This window comes from Stenella coeruleoalba (assembly GCF_951394435.1).
Source record: "Stenella coeruleoalba genome assembly, chromosome: 10".
NCBI lineage: Eukaryota > Metazoa > Chordata > Mammalia > Artiodactyla > Delphinidae > Stenella > Stenella coeruleoalba.
The window spans coordinates 31119621-31136786 of record NC_137156.1 but is presented as its reverse complement, the minus strand read 5'-3'; the positions used below and the strand labels follow the sequence as shown (position 1 = coordinate 31136786).

Sequence of the window (17166 nt, the reverse complement as noted above, 5' to 3'; positions counted from 1 at the left end):
AAATGGACACACGATCAACTTGGATCCAATGAGATCCAATTCTGGGACTTCTGTCAGAAAAGAGACAAGTTTTCCTTCTGCTGGACTTACAGAGAAACTAGGATATGACCCTGGAGTTGCTTGCACTATCTTGCCACTACTAAGATGGAGTCTCACTGAGAGTAAAGCCAACAGAGAGAAAACAAGGGCCAAGAGATGGACAGAGGAGGACCATGTTCTGTGAGGGACTGGACCTCTTTGTGCCTAGAATTTCCTGTCCTGATGGTCAGTAAAATCTCTTTTTGGCTCAGACCATCTTCAGTTGGGTTTTCTGATGTTTGCAACTAGCTATTTATATCCACAGCAGTTAGAACCTGCATAGACTAAAGAGGGCCATGGGCAAGAGATGGTCCATATGACAGAAATAAGATCTCAGCAACAGCATGATGCACTTTAAAAAAGAGGCCACATCCTAAGATGAATAAAAAGTATGATTTTTAAAGGTCTAGTCCTCATAAAAACACTATGTAGTCTTCTCAGGCTCATAAGCTAAGATCTAAGATGAAAATAAAAATATGTTCAGAAATTGACAAAGCTACGAGAAAAGTCCTATGTGTAGATTGAAGGTGATCATAGATAGCTACACAATAAAATGACAAAATCATAAAACAATGTCTCCAGGAACTGATTTTTTTGAATGTCTTACAATACAGTGAAAAGAACACCGGGCTTAGATCCTGAAGTTCCCAATTGAAGACTTGGCTCCTGCCATTTTCTAGGCTTGTAACCTGGTCATCCAACCCCTCTAAGTCTCAGTTTCTTTATCTGTAAAATGGGGATAACTGTACCTTGCCTCAAGTTTATGTAAAGTTTAAATAATTCTATTTATGAATATCCACAATGCAGCCAACATACTGACTGACCCATAAACAAAGGACAAAAGAGCTCTTTTCCCCCAAATGTATATAAGGCAGCATTGCATTTCACAGGCAGCTTCTCACTTAATCCCTCACTTCAACCCCACACACAAGGTAGCTACTATCATTACTCTATTTCGCAGATGAGGAAACTGATACACACAAATTAGTCAGTAAGCATAACTAACCACAGAGCTCTAGAGCTGGGGTTTGAATCGGGTCTGTTTGACTCCCTAGTGTCTACTTTTAATGACCTCAATAAATAAGCACTATTTAATATTATTTTATTATTATATTTAAATGCATAGAAAAGTGAGAGAAAGAGAGACAGAGAAAAGAAGTAAACACCCGGTTTGGAAGTGAAAGCTGAAGATCAGCTACTGGAACATTCAAAAAGCAATGCTCCCAGGTGAAGAGTGGAATTTGTACCCTGTAATTACCCTGACCACGCTTGATGGCCTTCATCCTTTATCTTTATCTGACTGTCTGCCTGCCATCGTGTCAGCTCTTCAAGCTACATAAGAAATTATTTCCTGACAGGCATAGTATATTATTTAGAAAATTACAAGTTCCTTCTTGGAAATGGGCAGAATTGATCTAACTGAATTGTTATTATTATTTTTAAAATAATCTATCCTAAAAGTGGGAGCAGCAGTATAAGTCTGTTCCTCTCCTAGAATTCTAGGAACGTATCTGTGTTTCAGTCTTTCTTCCTTTCCGTATATTTCCTTGTATCTCTCTCTCTCTCTACTTTAGGAACCCAGAGAAACAGAACATAACATTTCTGTGCATTATTACCTGGTCATAGCTAGGCCGATACAGAAGAAATTTATTTCTGCAGCACAGTAATAAGTGGTTCTCTTTAATCTATATTCAGGGAGGAAGATTTGATTCTATTTTTGTCATATATTTTCGCCAACCGTGCAATCTTTTACAAGCTGCCAGGAAGATTAACCCTACTCCCACAAAGCTTGGACAGAAAAATCAGAGAATATTACCTTGAATTGCTTCAGCTTTCTTCTTCCAGGGAGAAGGCAGAAAGCACTTCAAATATCTCACTTTGGTTAAATTAAGCAAATATGGTCGGCTGTTCTGTGCCAGGCACTATGCTCAATGCTAGGGATAAATTTATGAATAAAACCCAGCCGCTCGCTGTCCCACGGAACTCACAGTACCTAAAACAAGTGTGTGTGTGTGTGTGCGTGCGTGCGTGCGTGCGTGCCTGCGTGCGCGCGCGTGCGTGTGCGTGAGTGCGTGCGTGCGCATGCGTGTGCGTGCGTGCTTGCGTGCGTGTGCGTGTGCGTGCGCGTGCGCGTGCGCGTGTGTGTGTGTGTGGTAGCGGGGGTGCTCCCATTCCTCAGCCCGGCTAGTTCAGTAGATACAATGTGTTTTTAGGAACACAGAATCAAAATAGATCTGATAGTATTGAGAAAAGATGCTCATTACCTACATTTTTGTAACCAGATAGCACTTGAATCTATACCAGCTGCCTCATGAATGAGTCCTCTTCCACTGAGCCTTCCATGGCCGGGGTTACTTTCACATTCCTTTATCTATTGAGTACCTATTATGTACCAAATACTCTTAGAAACACTGGATGTACCTTGGGGGAAAAAACCATTGTGCATCCCTTGCCTGCTGGGTCTTGCCATTCATTGTGGGAGATAGAACAAACACGTAAACAAATAAATAGATGTATAGTTATAAAATTGCTCAATATTATCTGGGAATCTGGGTTACAATGCTAAAGAGTCACAGTGAGGAATGAGGGAACCTCCTTTGTAGGGCGTTCCTGAGGAAGGCCTCTCAGGGGAGGTGACATTTAAGCCCAGATCTGAATGATAAAAGGGGGCCAGTCACTTGAAGACTGAAGGGAAGAGAGAAAGGAACAGCATGTGTGAGGGCCCCTGAGGTAGATAGAACAAAGCATTTTACATTGAAGAACTGAAAGTCTAGCTTGAAATCCTCCATGATATCCCTATGTGACTTTGCGGGGGTCACATTTTCACCTTTTCTTATTTAGTTACATTATACAACCTTTGTAATTTCAATACATTATTGGAATTGTTGGAGAAAATCTGCCTGGAGGTTTTCATTCAGTGAAAAAGTTCCAGCCTGAAGAAATAATGACAGCTCCACTGAATGTATATTGAGTTTGCAGCCGATACACTTTCTGTATTGCTCTGTAATGATGTGTAATTTCCTCAGTTAAATACACTTTGGAAAGGTTTGCAATGCACCCCCATACAAAAGGTAGACATTAGTCTAAGACTCCTTTGCAGTATCTGTTTTTCACCCCAAGATCTCTCCCACTTGCTTTGACTCATTGGCTGCATCTAGACCAGGCTAGGACATTGACGGGGGGGTGGGGGGTGGGGGGATGGCAAACCCACTTCCAAAGGCTGATATTTTATCTAAATGATTTTATGTTTAAAAAATGCATTGAAATTCATTCAATTACAGTGGAACTAATTCTTTTTTACCTTGCTCTTTAGGAATCTTGTAAACCCAACCGTTGTCAACTTTTCCTCAGTCATAAAATTAAGCCCCCAAATGAATAGAACTGAATATGGACTCAGTCACCGATCTTCCGTCCACATAGCACAGGGTAATTGCATCGCTAGACACCAGACCTAATGCCCTTAATGGAGCCTCCCAATGTTTAAGGCCCAAAGGGACAAACGCTGACCTAAGCTCTGCCTTTCTCTCCACACCCGGCTCCCCATGGGAAGTCATCAAATTAAAGGGCAGAGGGATGCAAAACAGCCCCGCCAAAGTGGTCTGGCTGAGTTCATCCGTCAAGGCCAACTCCTCTGTTCCTTCCCTCTGGTTGCAGGGCTGCTGTGCACCCAGCCTGGTGGATGCTCTCCACTCAGCACCCCTCACCCCTGTCTCGGAAGGCCACAGGGATTTTGAAGCTGCTCGCCCTGCAGTAAATAAGGCTGAAGCAGGTCTTGTCTGATGATAAATAGTACTGACCCTCTGCATGCACCTGTCACAAATGAAGACAAAATACCAGAACAACAAAAAGGGAAGGCGCTTGCTTGCACTGTATGCACGCAGGACTTACTCCCGTTTATCGACGTCCGAAGATTTGTTTATGTTCCTCTCTCCTCTAGTAAGCTGTAGGGGCCTAAAAGGCATACAGCATCCATTCTCTCTCTCTCTCTCTGTCTGTCTCTGGGTTTACTAAAAAACTGAGCAGTAAGTACAGAGTTTCCATGAACCCCCTGTCCCCACTCTTGCACAGCTTCCCCACTGCCAGCGTCCTGCACCAGATCGGTGCATTTTTTACAATCAGAGGCGCCACACTGACCGTCATTATCACCCAAAGCCCACACTGACATTAGGGTGCAGTCCTGGGGTTATATATTCCATTGGTTTTGACCAGTGTATGATGACATGCGTCCACCATTGCAGTATCTTACAGAGTCGTCTCACTGCCCTAAACATCCTCCGTACTCCACCGATTCATCCCTCTCTCCCCCTAGCCTCCGGGAACCACTGATCTTTTCACTGTCTCCATCATTTTGCATTTTCCAGCATGTCATATAGGTGGAATTGTGCAATATGTAGCCTTTGCAGACGGGCTTCTTTCACTGAGCGTTGTGCATTTAAGGCTCCCCCACGTCTTTTCATGGCGTTCGTTCTCTTTGTCACTAGCAGTGAGCACAGAGCCTCACACAGAGGAGGCACTCAACTGGCATCTGTTGAGTAAATGCGTTGATAAAGGAGCAAACGAATGAGCGTAGTTCTTGGAGTTCCTTTGATGACTGCGAATGGAGGCCTGGTCAGTGCAGGCTCTCTGCCGGGCATCTTCGGACAATAAGAACATTTGCATGGGTCCTCCAAAAATATTTCTCATTTTATCATACCAGCAGTCATAGAAAGTAGGAGAACAGGTATTTTTCTTATTATCCCCATTTTAACGAGATCAGAAAACTCAGATTCAGAGAGGTAAAATAACTCATCCAAATTCCCTGTGCTGGAGAGCAGCAGAGCCACCACTGGCCTCTGGAACTCTCTGATGTACTCTGATGTCTTTATCCTATACAGAGTCTCCCCTGAAGCCAGGCTCTTGGTCATTCAAACTAGCGAATAGTAAACAAGAAACTAATTCATGCTGAGATAGTGACAGGTGAGGGCCACCCAATCCCAATCTTGTTATTCAGGGGAGCGCGTCTTCTCACAAAACAAGAGAACCCCAATTTTCCTTTCACCACAAGCAAACTATTGTTGGGCTGTGGAATTGAGCTCTGGGGAAGGAAACTTGAACAAGGAACTATGAGCAGCTCATACTCATTCAACAGCAAAGAATGCACTGCTGGGCTTCCTCTGCTCGTGTTAGACATCAAAAAGCTTCAAGAATCTAGGCCCAAATTCATTTCAGATCTGCAGTGTGATGGGCCATCAGGGGACAATGAACTTCTGGGAGTGATGCCTGGTTATGAGTGAGTTATGAATGAGGCTTATGCCATGAAATCCAAGGCCATCTGGAGTTCCTTCATTCATTCCCAGATCTTAGATGTTAGCCTTTATCTCGTCCCTGAGAGCCTCATGCTAATATATCACTGTGCTGTGTAAATCCCGTGGGTATTCCAGTTTCCTCAAAGTCAACATTTCCAAAATACCACACAAATAATCCTCTCCTTATCCTGTATTTTCTTTCCCGGCCAGTGACATCATCATCTATCCAGTCACCCAAACCAGAAACCAAGCCCATATTTTGGTTTGATTCCTCCGTCATCCCAAATGCAATTAGTCACCAAGTCCCTACTCTCAAATCGCTCCACTTTCCATTTGCACTGCCGCGGCTGCATTGCCTCCTGCCTAAACGGTCACAGAACATCCCTAACCGCCCTCCACCTCAGCCACTCACCTTGCCCTTAAGTCCATCCTCCACCCGGTGGCCAGAGTAAGCCATCTACAAACCTAAATGTCCATCGACAGAGGAATGGATGAAGAAGATGTGGTACACAGATACAACGGAATACTACTCAGCCATAAAAAAGAATGAAATAACACCATTTGCAGCAACATGGATGGACCTAGAGATTATCATACTAAGTGAAGTAAGTCAGACAAAGACAAATATCATATGATGTCACTTATATGTGGAATCTAAAAAAATGATACAAATGAACTTATTTACAAAGTAGAAACAGACTCAGAAAACAAACTGAAGGTTACCAAAGGGGAAAGGTGGGGGAGGGTTAAATTAGGAGGTTGGCATTAACCCCTTATAACTACATATACAATAGATAATCAACAAGGACTTACTGTAAAGCATAGAGAACTCTACTCAGTACTCTGTAATAACCTATGAGAAAAGGACCTGTAAAAGAATAGATCTATGTATAACTAAACCACCTCGCTATACACCTGAAACTAACATAACACTGTAAATCAAATATACTCCAATATAAATAACAATTTTTAAAAAAAGCACATTGGGTCACACCAGCCCTTGCTCAAAACTCTTCAGTGGCTCAGTGTGGACCATGATGTGACAGGTTGTGACCTGCCTGCCCAACTGGACTCATCTGGCTTCAGGCCCTAAAGATTCCGGGAAGCCTATGACGGTTGATTTCCTATATACACACCCTGCTGTTTCCTATCTCTGTGTCTTTGCTCCCTTTCCTTGAGATACTTTTGCACGTTTCCTCACCCAGCAAACTCTTTCTCATCCTTAAACTCATGCTTCCGTAACCCATCACGCAAATCTCTCTTCTTGTTCTACTACATTGAAATTATTTATGTATCTGTTGCCCTCTAGAGCTAAGATCTTCGAGTACAGGAGGCATCTATTCATTCCTTTACTTTAACCACCTTTTGTATTGTACTCATCACTTTACACAGCGACAGCCCCAACAAATTTTCAAGCTTTGAGAAAGCAGAGTGATGTTTCTTATCTTTGTTTCCCCTCATGCCCAACACATGGTATATGTTTAGCTCTATCTGTCCACATCTACTCATTTGTTCAACAAATCCTTATTAAGGTCCTATTTTCTTCCTGTTCTTTGCAGAATATAAGATGTTGCTCCAGTTCTTAAAGGTCTTACACACTAAATAATATAAGCAGTTTTTTAATACTGAGTTGGTGGTTCTGATATCTTGATTAATTGGGAAATGGCTCCCTTGCCCCTCACCCTCTCCATGGCATTTACTCTTTCCAACACAAGACTATTCACTCTTTGCCAACAGATGCCATAGTGAAAATAAGAAAACACGATGTGTGAAAACACAAAGGTGAGCCTTGACTCTGGGTAAAACATATGAACAGTTAGTTCACAAAAACAGGAAGTTGGGGACTAATTAATATTAGTCATGTTAATGAAAAGGCATACCACTTAGCTAAGAAACTGAAATTGCACCAATGAACAATTTTTCTCACTTATTTAGTTCGTAAAATTTTTTAAAGATTCATGATAAAAATTGTGGGTAAATATGCAATATGGGTAGGGAGTGTAAATTGGTACATCTTTTTGGAGGGCCAGTTATCCATCAAATTTGAAGACAAATTTGGGTCAAATGAAGACCCAACAGGTCCACTGATAGGAAACTCTTACGTGAGCAAAGAGTGTAGATTCAAAGATGTTCACTGCATCATTGTTTGAAATAAGGAAAAATTGGAAGTGAACTAAATGTCCACCAGAAGGAGACTGGGTACATTTTGGTGCGTCCACATAATGAAGGCTATCACAGGAAAGACGTAGATTGTGTGACATGGAAAGATGTCCAGGATATATTGTTAAATAAAAAAAGATAACAAATTGTGGAAAAGTGCATGCATTTATTTTGTTTATTTTGTTTTTGTAAAATATATGTCATTCTACACAATTACACGTATTGTTTGGAAGGCTATACACAAAACTCTAGTGATTATTTCAGAACAGTGGGATGAGGGAGGGAGAAATTTTTTATTTTCACTTTTTACAATTTTTGCTTTGTATGTTGCTGGAAATTTTTTTTCAGGCATGTCAGGAGACTGTCAGAGCTCCCTCGGGCGATGTGGGTCCCCCACTGCTGCAAAGTCAATCACGTTTGTCTTTGGGAAGCCAATTCCCTCTTCTACAGAGTAGCCCTGGATTCAGGACCCTCGTCCCCCACAGACATCCTCACACTCGAAGATCCTACTTTCCTCTGGAGACCCTCCCACTGCCCTTGTTTGTACATCTGCAGGCAGCACAGAGGAAATTAGCCAATGGCTCAGTCCCGTCACATCTGCATTTACAAAGGACAATGCAGGTTGATGGCCATAAATAGCACAAAAGTCAGCCTTTCAAGAAGGGTGTGGGGCCAGCAGAGTTTCCTAGGACAGTCCGTTCCTGAATCACTCAGGGAGCATCTTAAAAATGGGCTCCTCTGAGCCCCTCCCACAAACACTGAATCGGAGGGTGGGGTCTGGAAATCTGCATTTTATAAGTTCCCCCCATCTCCCCTTGTGATTCTCTTGCCCACTGAAGCTCTGTAGCCCCGCAGCAGAGGCGGAGAGGAAAGAAGAGGAGAGGAGGGGAGGGGAGGGGAGGGGAGGGGAGGGGAGGGGAGGGGAGGGTGTGGCGGCCCGACACTTTCCCGTGCCCCTCTACAGCTTCTACCTTTATTCTGCACACACAGGAAGACCCACCCTGTTTCCTGATAATATCAGCCCAGGAAGCTTTAAGTCTTGACTTTGAGAGTCCCACAAAGACCCTGTATAGAGAAGAGAGAAGAAATGCCAAAGGGTGGGAAACTAGCATCACTTCGTAACAAATAAACTTCTATCCATAGATGCATTTATCTGTAGATTTATCTATATCTGGGGAGCATCTTTCCGGCATGGTCCTCCCTGCACTGACTTCCATCACGATAGCCAGAACGGCTGATCACCACCAATTATCTATTTAATAGGAATAAAATTTAAAAACAATCAACATTTGATCCTTAAATGGCATCTGAAGAGCCAGCTTTGACAATAACCCCAGTGGATGGCCATCAAATGCTAAGTTAACACAAGAGGCTCTTAGTGATTTTTTTTTTGTTTTTTTGTTTTTTTTTTTTTTTTGGTACGCGGGCCTCTCACTGTAGTGGCCTCTCCTGTTGCGGAGCACAGGCTCCGGATGCGCAGGCTCAGTGGCCATGGCTCACGGGCCCAGCTGCTCCACGGCATGTGGGATCTCCCCGGACCGGGGCACGAACCCGTGTCCCCTGCATCGGCAGGCAGACTCTCAACCACTGCGCCACCAGGAAAGCCGAGGCTCCTAGTTTTTTAAGGCAACAATGGCATCTTAGAGTAAGAAGACTAAGGGTAGAGCCCTGGGACTGCTACTCTCCACTTGCTAATATATCAGAAACAAGCAAACAACAAACAAACAAAGCTACCAATGGAGATGGTGCCAGAGTAGCTTCTCCCTGTTTCTGGAGGGTCTGGATCGTAAAATACTGGAAGCTCTGATTTGCCCTTGGGGAGAGCCTTCCTTTGTTCTCTAGGTCAGTGGTTCTGAAAATTGGCTGCATTCGGGGCCCATCAAAATATTTATTCCCATCTTCCATCACCAGAGACTCTAATGTCCTTGGTCTGGGGTGTGGTCTGGGCACTGGGATTATTTTTAAAGCTCCCCAGCTGATGTAGTGTAGCCAAGTTGAGCCAACTGCTTTTAAGAGAGTCTTTTTAGGTCCACAGAAGGAAGGCAAGACGTCCCCTCCAGGTAGCCCTGAGCCAGGGGATAATTCTAACACAGCTGCTTCAGGCTGAGCCGGTGAACACATCGCAGCCCATGCTGGGGGCACTCCATGTCACATCCCAGGAGCCCACCCCCTTTTACTGCGGTAGCTTCATCGGGTAGTTCAGTGTGAACTTGACACTCTCACCTCAAGGACTACACTCTTTCAACGTTCTGTCTCAGACCTTCTCGGAGCAAAAGCGGCACCCAGCTGATGGAGGAGAGAGCAGGCATGCAGTGCGCCGGCTCAAACTGTGTCCTTTGGACAATAAAGGGAAGAGTGACTCCTAAGGTTTGGAGAACTGGGGTTGCAATGGCTGTGTGGCTTTTCACAAATCAGTTAACCTCTCCATTTCGTAGTCTCCTTAACTGTGAGTAGGGCTAATCATATTTAATATGGACTCTTGTCTTCAGCATTAAATGACATAAAGAATGTAAAGTACTTGGTTAAAAGGAGGTGCTCAAAACATTAAAAATTTTTACCTTACTTCCAACCCAAATAACCCTGTAAGATAATTAAGGCAGTCCATGTTTTCATCATCTTGTGGGGCTAAAGCAAATCTAGAGCGTTTAAGTGACAGATCTCAAATTTCAAAGGGTATCGGACCAGGTCAGGAACTCAGATCTCTTGGCTACTACCAGTCAGTGCCTTTTCCCTATTTTGTATTCTGCTGGGATCTTTTCCTCAAAAGACAGTAGGAATTTTCAACTTATTGACTAATGTTAGAAGAAGAAAAAACAAAAAAAAAGCTAATGGAACAGAAAATATTTTCCTTCAAGTAAAAGGCACTTTGACTAAGTGACAAGTACAGTCATTTGGTTTAGGGTATGTTATTTAAACAAACCTGCTGCTTAATATTACCTGGCAATTGCCCGATGCTTTAATTCCTTTTAAATGATATAACCCGGCCTCAACTCCCCTCATAATGCCTCCATCTCTACAGTTCTCTGGGTCTGTTTGCCTCTGGACGTTGAATCTCTCAGAATTGTGTTTGAAAAACCAGCATTGACTTACATCAAGCCTGGGCACTCTCTGCATCTATCCCAGGCTCTCACTTGGGGCCTTTGGGCTGATGTACCTGGTCAGTTTGCACAATTATTCAAGTCACTCTAAGGGCCACTTGTCTGATGGGGACACCAGCCGACCCGGTGACTGCATCACAACCAGACTTGGCTCTTAATAAGCCCTCTCCCCTCAAACAGCCTGGTCTGTGTCCTCCTTGGGTTCAAATGCTCAAGTCTCACCTCTCCAGAAAGGGTCTCCTACCCCTTCAGCCCGCAGTGATTTTTGCCTTTTGAAACTCAGAGTCACTTTTATTGTTTCATTTGGCATTTGTTTAGCATTTGGCGATTTATTTATTTTTACCCTTATTGTTTAATCCTAAACTGTGTTCTATTATTAGTTTTCCTTTTGCTCTGTAAATCTTGTCTCCCCAGTGAGACTGCAGTGTTTTTGAGCTTAGAATAATGTCTTACGGTTCTTTTCATTTCCCCACAGAGCACCCACAGTGCTAGAATCGTGCTCAGGAAGTACTTGTTGAATAAATGAACGGATGGTGACTGAATTCGGTGGCATTGCAGAATAGCAAGTATTTTATTAGAGGATTCCCAAGGGTTCAAGGTTTATAAACCTTGTGTGTTTTGCGGTATAAGAGTTATGATAGCTTGTTTTGAAAAGAATATGGGAAGTTTCTTCTTGGAAATCACTGCCCTCCAAATTCTGTCTACCATCTTACTCCAAAATTAAAAATAAAATAACATAAAGTCTCCATAGTATATTCTATAAAAGCTGAAAAACTGATTTTAGATTCCTGAAGAAAAAGAAGCATGGAAAAAAATACCCCCTAAAATCTTTTTTCCATTCTTAGTTTAACAATTCTTATTTAACCTCAGGTCTTAACATTTAAAAAATTATTGAGATATAACTGACACAACATTATGTCATCTTAATTTCAGGTGTACAACATAATATTTCAATATTTGTCTATATCAGGAAGGTCTTAATATTTTTGCATGTACTGTATTTTATCTCCTTTTCTTCCCTTATGAGAATTCAAGGGACCCTCCCTCCCATAAGAAGAACATCCCTGTGATTCTGGTTGGTGACTGACTATTAATTATTCCTCCCACCCCTTACTCAGAACAGTGCTAAGAAGCTCTTTTGCAAATGAATACCCAAACCTCCGTCTGGTTCAAAAATCAAAAGCACAAGCTTTTGATCACAGTTTATCAACTGAATGACATGCCTTGGCCAGTTTGAAAGAACAAATTACTTCAGTTGTGATATTGGGCAGAAAGGCCTGAGGGTGTGGGCACATGGGTTGTGCTAAGAAATTAATGAAAGCACAAGGACTAAATAAGTAAGTGGATGGACCATCTGCAGAATGGTCAGAGAGCTCCCCCGGTTTGCTGAACGGTGCTTGCCCATCTTGGGTGTGTACTAGGGACGTGGTCATTGCTGGGTGGCTGAAAGCATAGGGGAGTATATAACGGGAGAATCACAGCAAGGATTGGTATTGGGTTACAGACAGGGATTCACCAAAAGGCAGATTGCTGAGTCGGTAGAAGATACTGAAATTGTATTGAGAAGATTAAGCCAGTGACCATGAACCTCCGGATTAGAGGCTGGGTCTCCGCCCGAGCCCGGGACTTACTGCACTCAGAGGGCCCACTTACCGAGACTAGCTATCTGTTTGGGAGAACGCACTGGCCAGCCCCTCGGGCAGCCATTCTGTGATATCAGCCATACTAACGCTAAAGTGAAGGGGACCCAGGAGCTCACCCGGTCCAATGCCTTCGTTTCCCCCCTTTCACTTTTATCGATGAAAAAAAAAATCAAAGCCAGGTCCATAGTTAGTGGCATGTGAGACTCAATAATATTTGTTGAATAAATGAAAGGAAGTTGGACTCATCTACTTTTGCTGTGACTGCAAATCTAGTCTCCAAACTTAAAGACCTTGCCTGTCAGAGAAGCATTGCCCACCCAGGGGGGACCCCATACCCCCAGGATCTCATTAGGACCCAGGGGCAGGGCTCCATCTTCGGGAGAAAGGGGGTAGACAAGGGTGGAGTGGGTTGACTTCTCAGAAGCCCTTCTCTGGAACCATTTTTCCAGCTTACACCCCAGTCTTGACCGTTACTCTCTGCCAAAGTCAGAACATAGGAGCCCCAGATGATGGAAAAGGAGGGAACTGGGAGAAATGGAAGTTTAGTAGCATCAGAATCCCACTTCACATCACAGTGTTGTAAAAACTCAGGCCTAGTGGGCTCAGCTATTTACATTAGTGAGTATCCATGTGCCAGGAATCTCTCCTCCCCCCACCCCCCACTGCACTTTCTCTCCCAGAATGGCTCATCTGGGGGCCTTGCCTTTCTGAACTATTTTGGCTCTAAAGAAGATGTCATTGTTTTTACTAATTTGAGTGTTGCTTTTCAAGAAACACAGAAAACTGAACCATTTATCTTCCTAGATTTTGCTGTTATAGCAAAAGTTGATGAGTTGGGAACAGATAAATTCACTAAAATTAGTTGTTTCCGGATACTTAGGTGATGAATAACTTAATAATGCTATAAAATCTATGTACTGTGGTAATAAAAATACCATTAATGCTCAGATAATAACTTAGCTCCAAATGAGAAAATTATTTTGAAAGGAAAAATATCTTATAAGAGAAAAAGAATACTATGAATAAATGAGAAATGAAAGCTTTTTCATGGATGGAAAACCAAGTATCCTTAAGATAACAAAACTCTATTCATATGATAACAATTTAAGTCTTCATAGTATTTTTTTTTTGCGATATGCAGGCCTCTCACTGTTGCGGCCTCACCCATTGCAGAGCACAGGCTCCGGACGCGCAGGCTCAGTGGTCATGGCTCACAGGCCCAGCCGCTCCACAGCATGTGGGATCTTCCCGGACCAGGGCACGAACCCGTGTCCCCTGCATCGGCAGGCGGACTCCCAACCACTGCGCCACCAGGGAAGCCCCATAGTATTTTTTGATTTTATGTTTTAGATTTTATAAAATTTGAAACACTGGTTTTAAGATTCCTCCAGAAGAACAAGCCGGACAAATATCCAAATTGTTTTTTCCCAAAAGGATTGATAAAGGATTTAGTGTTTAGGTTTTAAAACAAGTGACAATTACCAAAACTATATGATATTGGGTTAAAAGCAAGAAAAAATATGGTATAGAATAGATATTTCAACGGTAAATAAAATTATTATAAGAACTTATTAATACATGAACAAAAGAATATACAAATGCAAGAAATAATTATTATTTACTACACGAGGCAATCAAGTCACAGTAAGGAGAATATACTAGATTCACACCTCATATTGTGTACTGTAATACATTTTGGTCAAAGTAAAATGATGAACACGTAAAGAAAGCTAGAAGAAAATAAGCATATTCTTTCCAATTAAGAAAGAAATACTTTTGATTCCTAATACATAATTAGACGTAAAAGAGTTAGAATACAAAAGGGCTTAAAAGATAAAATATGAGTGAGAACATTATATGTTATAAATGTTAAAAGAAAAGCTTTACCATAGAGAATGGAGAATTCATCTAATTAGTTAAGATCAATATTCAGCTTTCATTCAAAATGAGGTCACAGGAAATAAATGGAGAGTTTACACCCGAGGAAATGCAGACAATAAATCACCACATGGAAAAATGTTCAGTCTCCATAGAAACTAAAGAAATGCAAACAAAAGAACGTTGCAACACCACGGTACATCGATTAAAGGAAGCAGAGGCATTGGCTGTTCAGAGGATGGGCTGTGGAGTAGACAGATATAGACATGGATCCTGGCCTTGACACTTTTCAGCTGTGTCTTTGATCAAGGGTCCTAAACTCTCAACATCAGTTTTCTAATCAGTAACAGGAGGCTATTATATACTTACAAGAGTTACTGTGGGGACAAAGTCATTAACGTCAATGACTACAGTATTTGGCACATATTGAATATTTCCATTAATAGTAACAGCAGTGATGGAATATAGTAATGGTGGTATTGGTGCTGGTGCTGGTGAAGGTGTTGATGGTGTTGGTAGTGAAGATGATAGTAATTGTAGTGTGGATGCCAATCTTGGTGTTGATGCTCTTGGTGAAATTAATGGTTGGTAGTGCTGGTTTTGGTGGTGGTGGTGTTGATGGTGATGGTAGCAGATCACGGTGATGGTGCTGGTGTTGGTGGTGAAGGTGATGGTGGTAGTGGTGGATGAGGACTAGTGATGTTAAAGATGGTGGTGATGGTAGCAGATCATGGTGATGGTGGTGGTGGTGCTGGTGTTGGTGGATTTGATGATGGTGATGGTAATGAATGATGGTGATGGTGGTGGTGGTTTTACTGATGAAGATGATTGTGATGATGGTGACATTGGTGCCATGGTGGTCGTTGATAAGGTGATGGTGATGGTGATGGTGGTGGTGGATAAGGATGCTGGTGGTGGTATTGATGGTGATGGTAGCTGATGATATTAATGGTTCTGTTTTTGCTTGTGTTGATTAAGGTGATGATGATGGTAGTGGTCGTGATGTTGGGGGCAGTGGTCGTGATGTTGGGGGCAGTGGTCGTGATGGTGGTGTGGTCAAAAAAATGTTAAAATAACTACCGTTCTTGGTGGATAAATCAGAAAAACGAAGTGTTAAAAATTCAGTGCTATTGGCCTCATAATTTATTCTGTAGTCTTTCTGGAAAGCAATCTAGAAATATATAGAAAAAGATATAATATATTGTACACTTTGATATAGAAGTTAAACTCTTGGGAATATACATCAGAAAAATATCTCCCAGATTAAAAATGGTCTGGAAATGGGATAACAGTGCTCTTTATAACTGGGAACAATCCAAAGCCTCAACAACAGGGAAATGACTAAGCAAATCATGATACATCAAGATGATGGAATAATATCATGCAATTATTTAAAGTGAAACATGAGGAAATATGCATATAAAAACGGCATTAGACCAACACAAAACCATGTGCTTAGTCAGTGTGCTTTTAGCAAGGAACAGAAGAAAATATAAATACATGTGCTTAGAGCTCAATAAAGGTTTACGAATTAAGTTTTTCCCTTTTTAAATTCTTGCTCAATAGACTCAATTTAGGAAAGGTCATGATTAAACTCAGGCTATACCTCACTCCAAACAACGGGTTGCTAACTGACTGGTTCTGAGTCCATTTATCACCTGTCTTTTAGCCCCCATCCCAACTCTCATTTTATCCTCTCAATGGTTAGAAAGAGCTTTCAAAACCTAACAATTTTTTTGTTTCAAAGCCCCACCCCCAAATAAGAGGTCACAAAAGAACCTAGAGGTATGTATGTACATATCAATTAAGTCTGTATCAATTAACTTGAATGTGAGTTAGGTTTGTGGTTGAATATAAAAATCCCACAGGTATTGCTAAGTTGTGAAATTGGGAGTACTTTCTTGACTTCTCTGTGTCTACATTTCTCCAGCTGTAAAATGGTAATGACAATAGTAGCAAATTCATTGAGCTGTTGCGAGCGTTAAGTGAGGGGCTCCATGTAAAACGTGGCAGAGTGCCTGGCACAGAGTAAGTTAATGTCCATTATTATTTGTATTGAATACAATCATTGCTATTATTATATGTACTCTTCCAGAAAGTACCAAGAGCTCTAGACCAGAAGCAAAAGCATTGAGTTTCCAACTAATTTATACAATGGGAGGGTTAGTTCAGGTGATTTGTGACATTCTTTGTCTAGGAAAGAATAAAGTTTTCTTTCTTTTTGCCTCATGTCAAGAAGAATAATAAACTCAAGAAATAGAAACTAAAATGGACTTCCTCCAAAACTCTTATTTTTAAAAAATTAAATATTGCATTAATAAAATACTAAAGTTTACCTCGCTTAAATATTCTGAACATTTTCTTTACTCTCTTAATGGAAGCACCAAAAAGACTGTATTTCTTCTTCAAATGTTACTTATCATTGAAATAAATAATAGCTGCTTTCTCTAAGTTGAACTTAATATTTTTTTTCAATAATTTCCTCCTTGACTTGAGTTTCTGTATCTTCAATTTTTCACTAGGGTTTTTGTTTTTTCTGGAGTTTTTTAATTTTTCAAAACAAATTCAATTTCAATTCCCATCAAGATAGAAAAAAGGATGCAAGGACCGCTTAAGAAGCAGGCATGTAACGTAGGCCCTAGGAAGTACGGCGCCCCCAGGTGTTCACCCAGGCGTTTTTCATACTCTTACGTCCTCAATAGAGACATGCCTCTGAAAACCCCTAGAGGGCGCTGTTTTCCGACTTGTTTTCACCTCCCCCTTGTTTTCTCAATTGGAAAAGGCAAGGAAGAGTGAAGTAAACGAAACACAGAGGCTGTGCACGCCCAAGGGGAACGAGAGTATGGACGCTAAGTTTCTGTTTCCCCGGTGAGGATGCAGAAGCCCAGAGAAGTGCGGTGCTTGGCCAAGGTCACTCTGCTATTCATTAGAAGTAGACAGAAAGCTAGGATCCAGACCTCAGACCCAGACCTTCTCTGCTCCACCACTTGCCCATTTCAATGGGTAAAACACAATATCCATCAG

General features: G+C 41.8%; 1 protein-coding gene across 4 annotated transcripts in view; it reads right to left on the bottom strand.

Annotated features, from left to right (window-relative positions):
- CLIC5 (chloride intracellular channel 5) overlaps positions 1–17166 on the bottom strand; it is a 190848-nt gene that overhangs the window by 114625 nt on the left and 59057 nt on the right. The window contains exon 1 of one of the 4 annotated variants that reach the window (XM_079934916.1): positions 1895–2070. The exons of the other annotated variants lie outside the window; for them this stretch is intronic. The gene's annotated coding sequence lies outside the window, so the exon portion shown is untranslated. Of the gene's footprint in view, positions 1–1894; positions 2071–17166 lie in introns of those variants that run through there. 4 annotated transcript variants of the gene reach the window in all.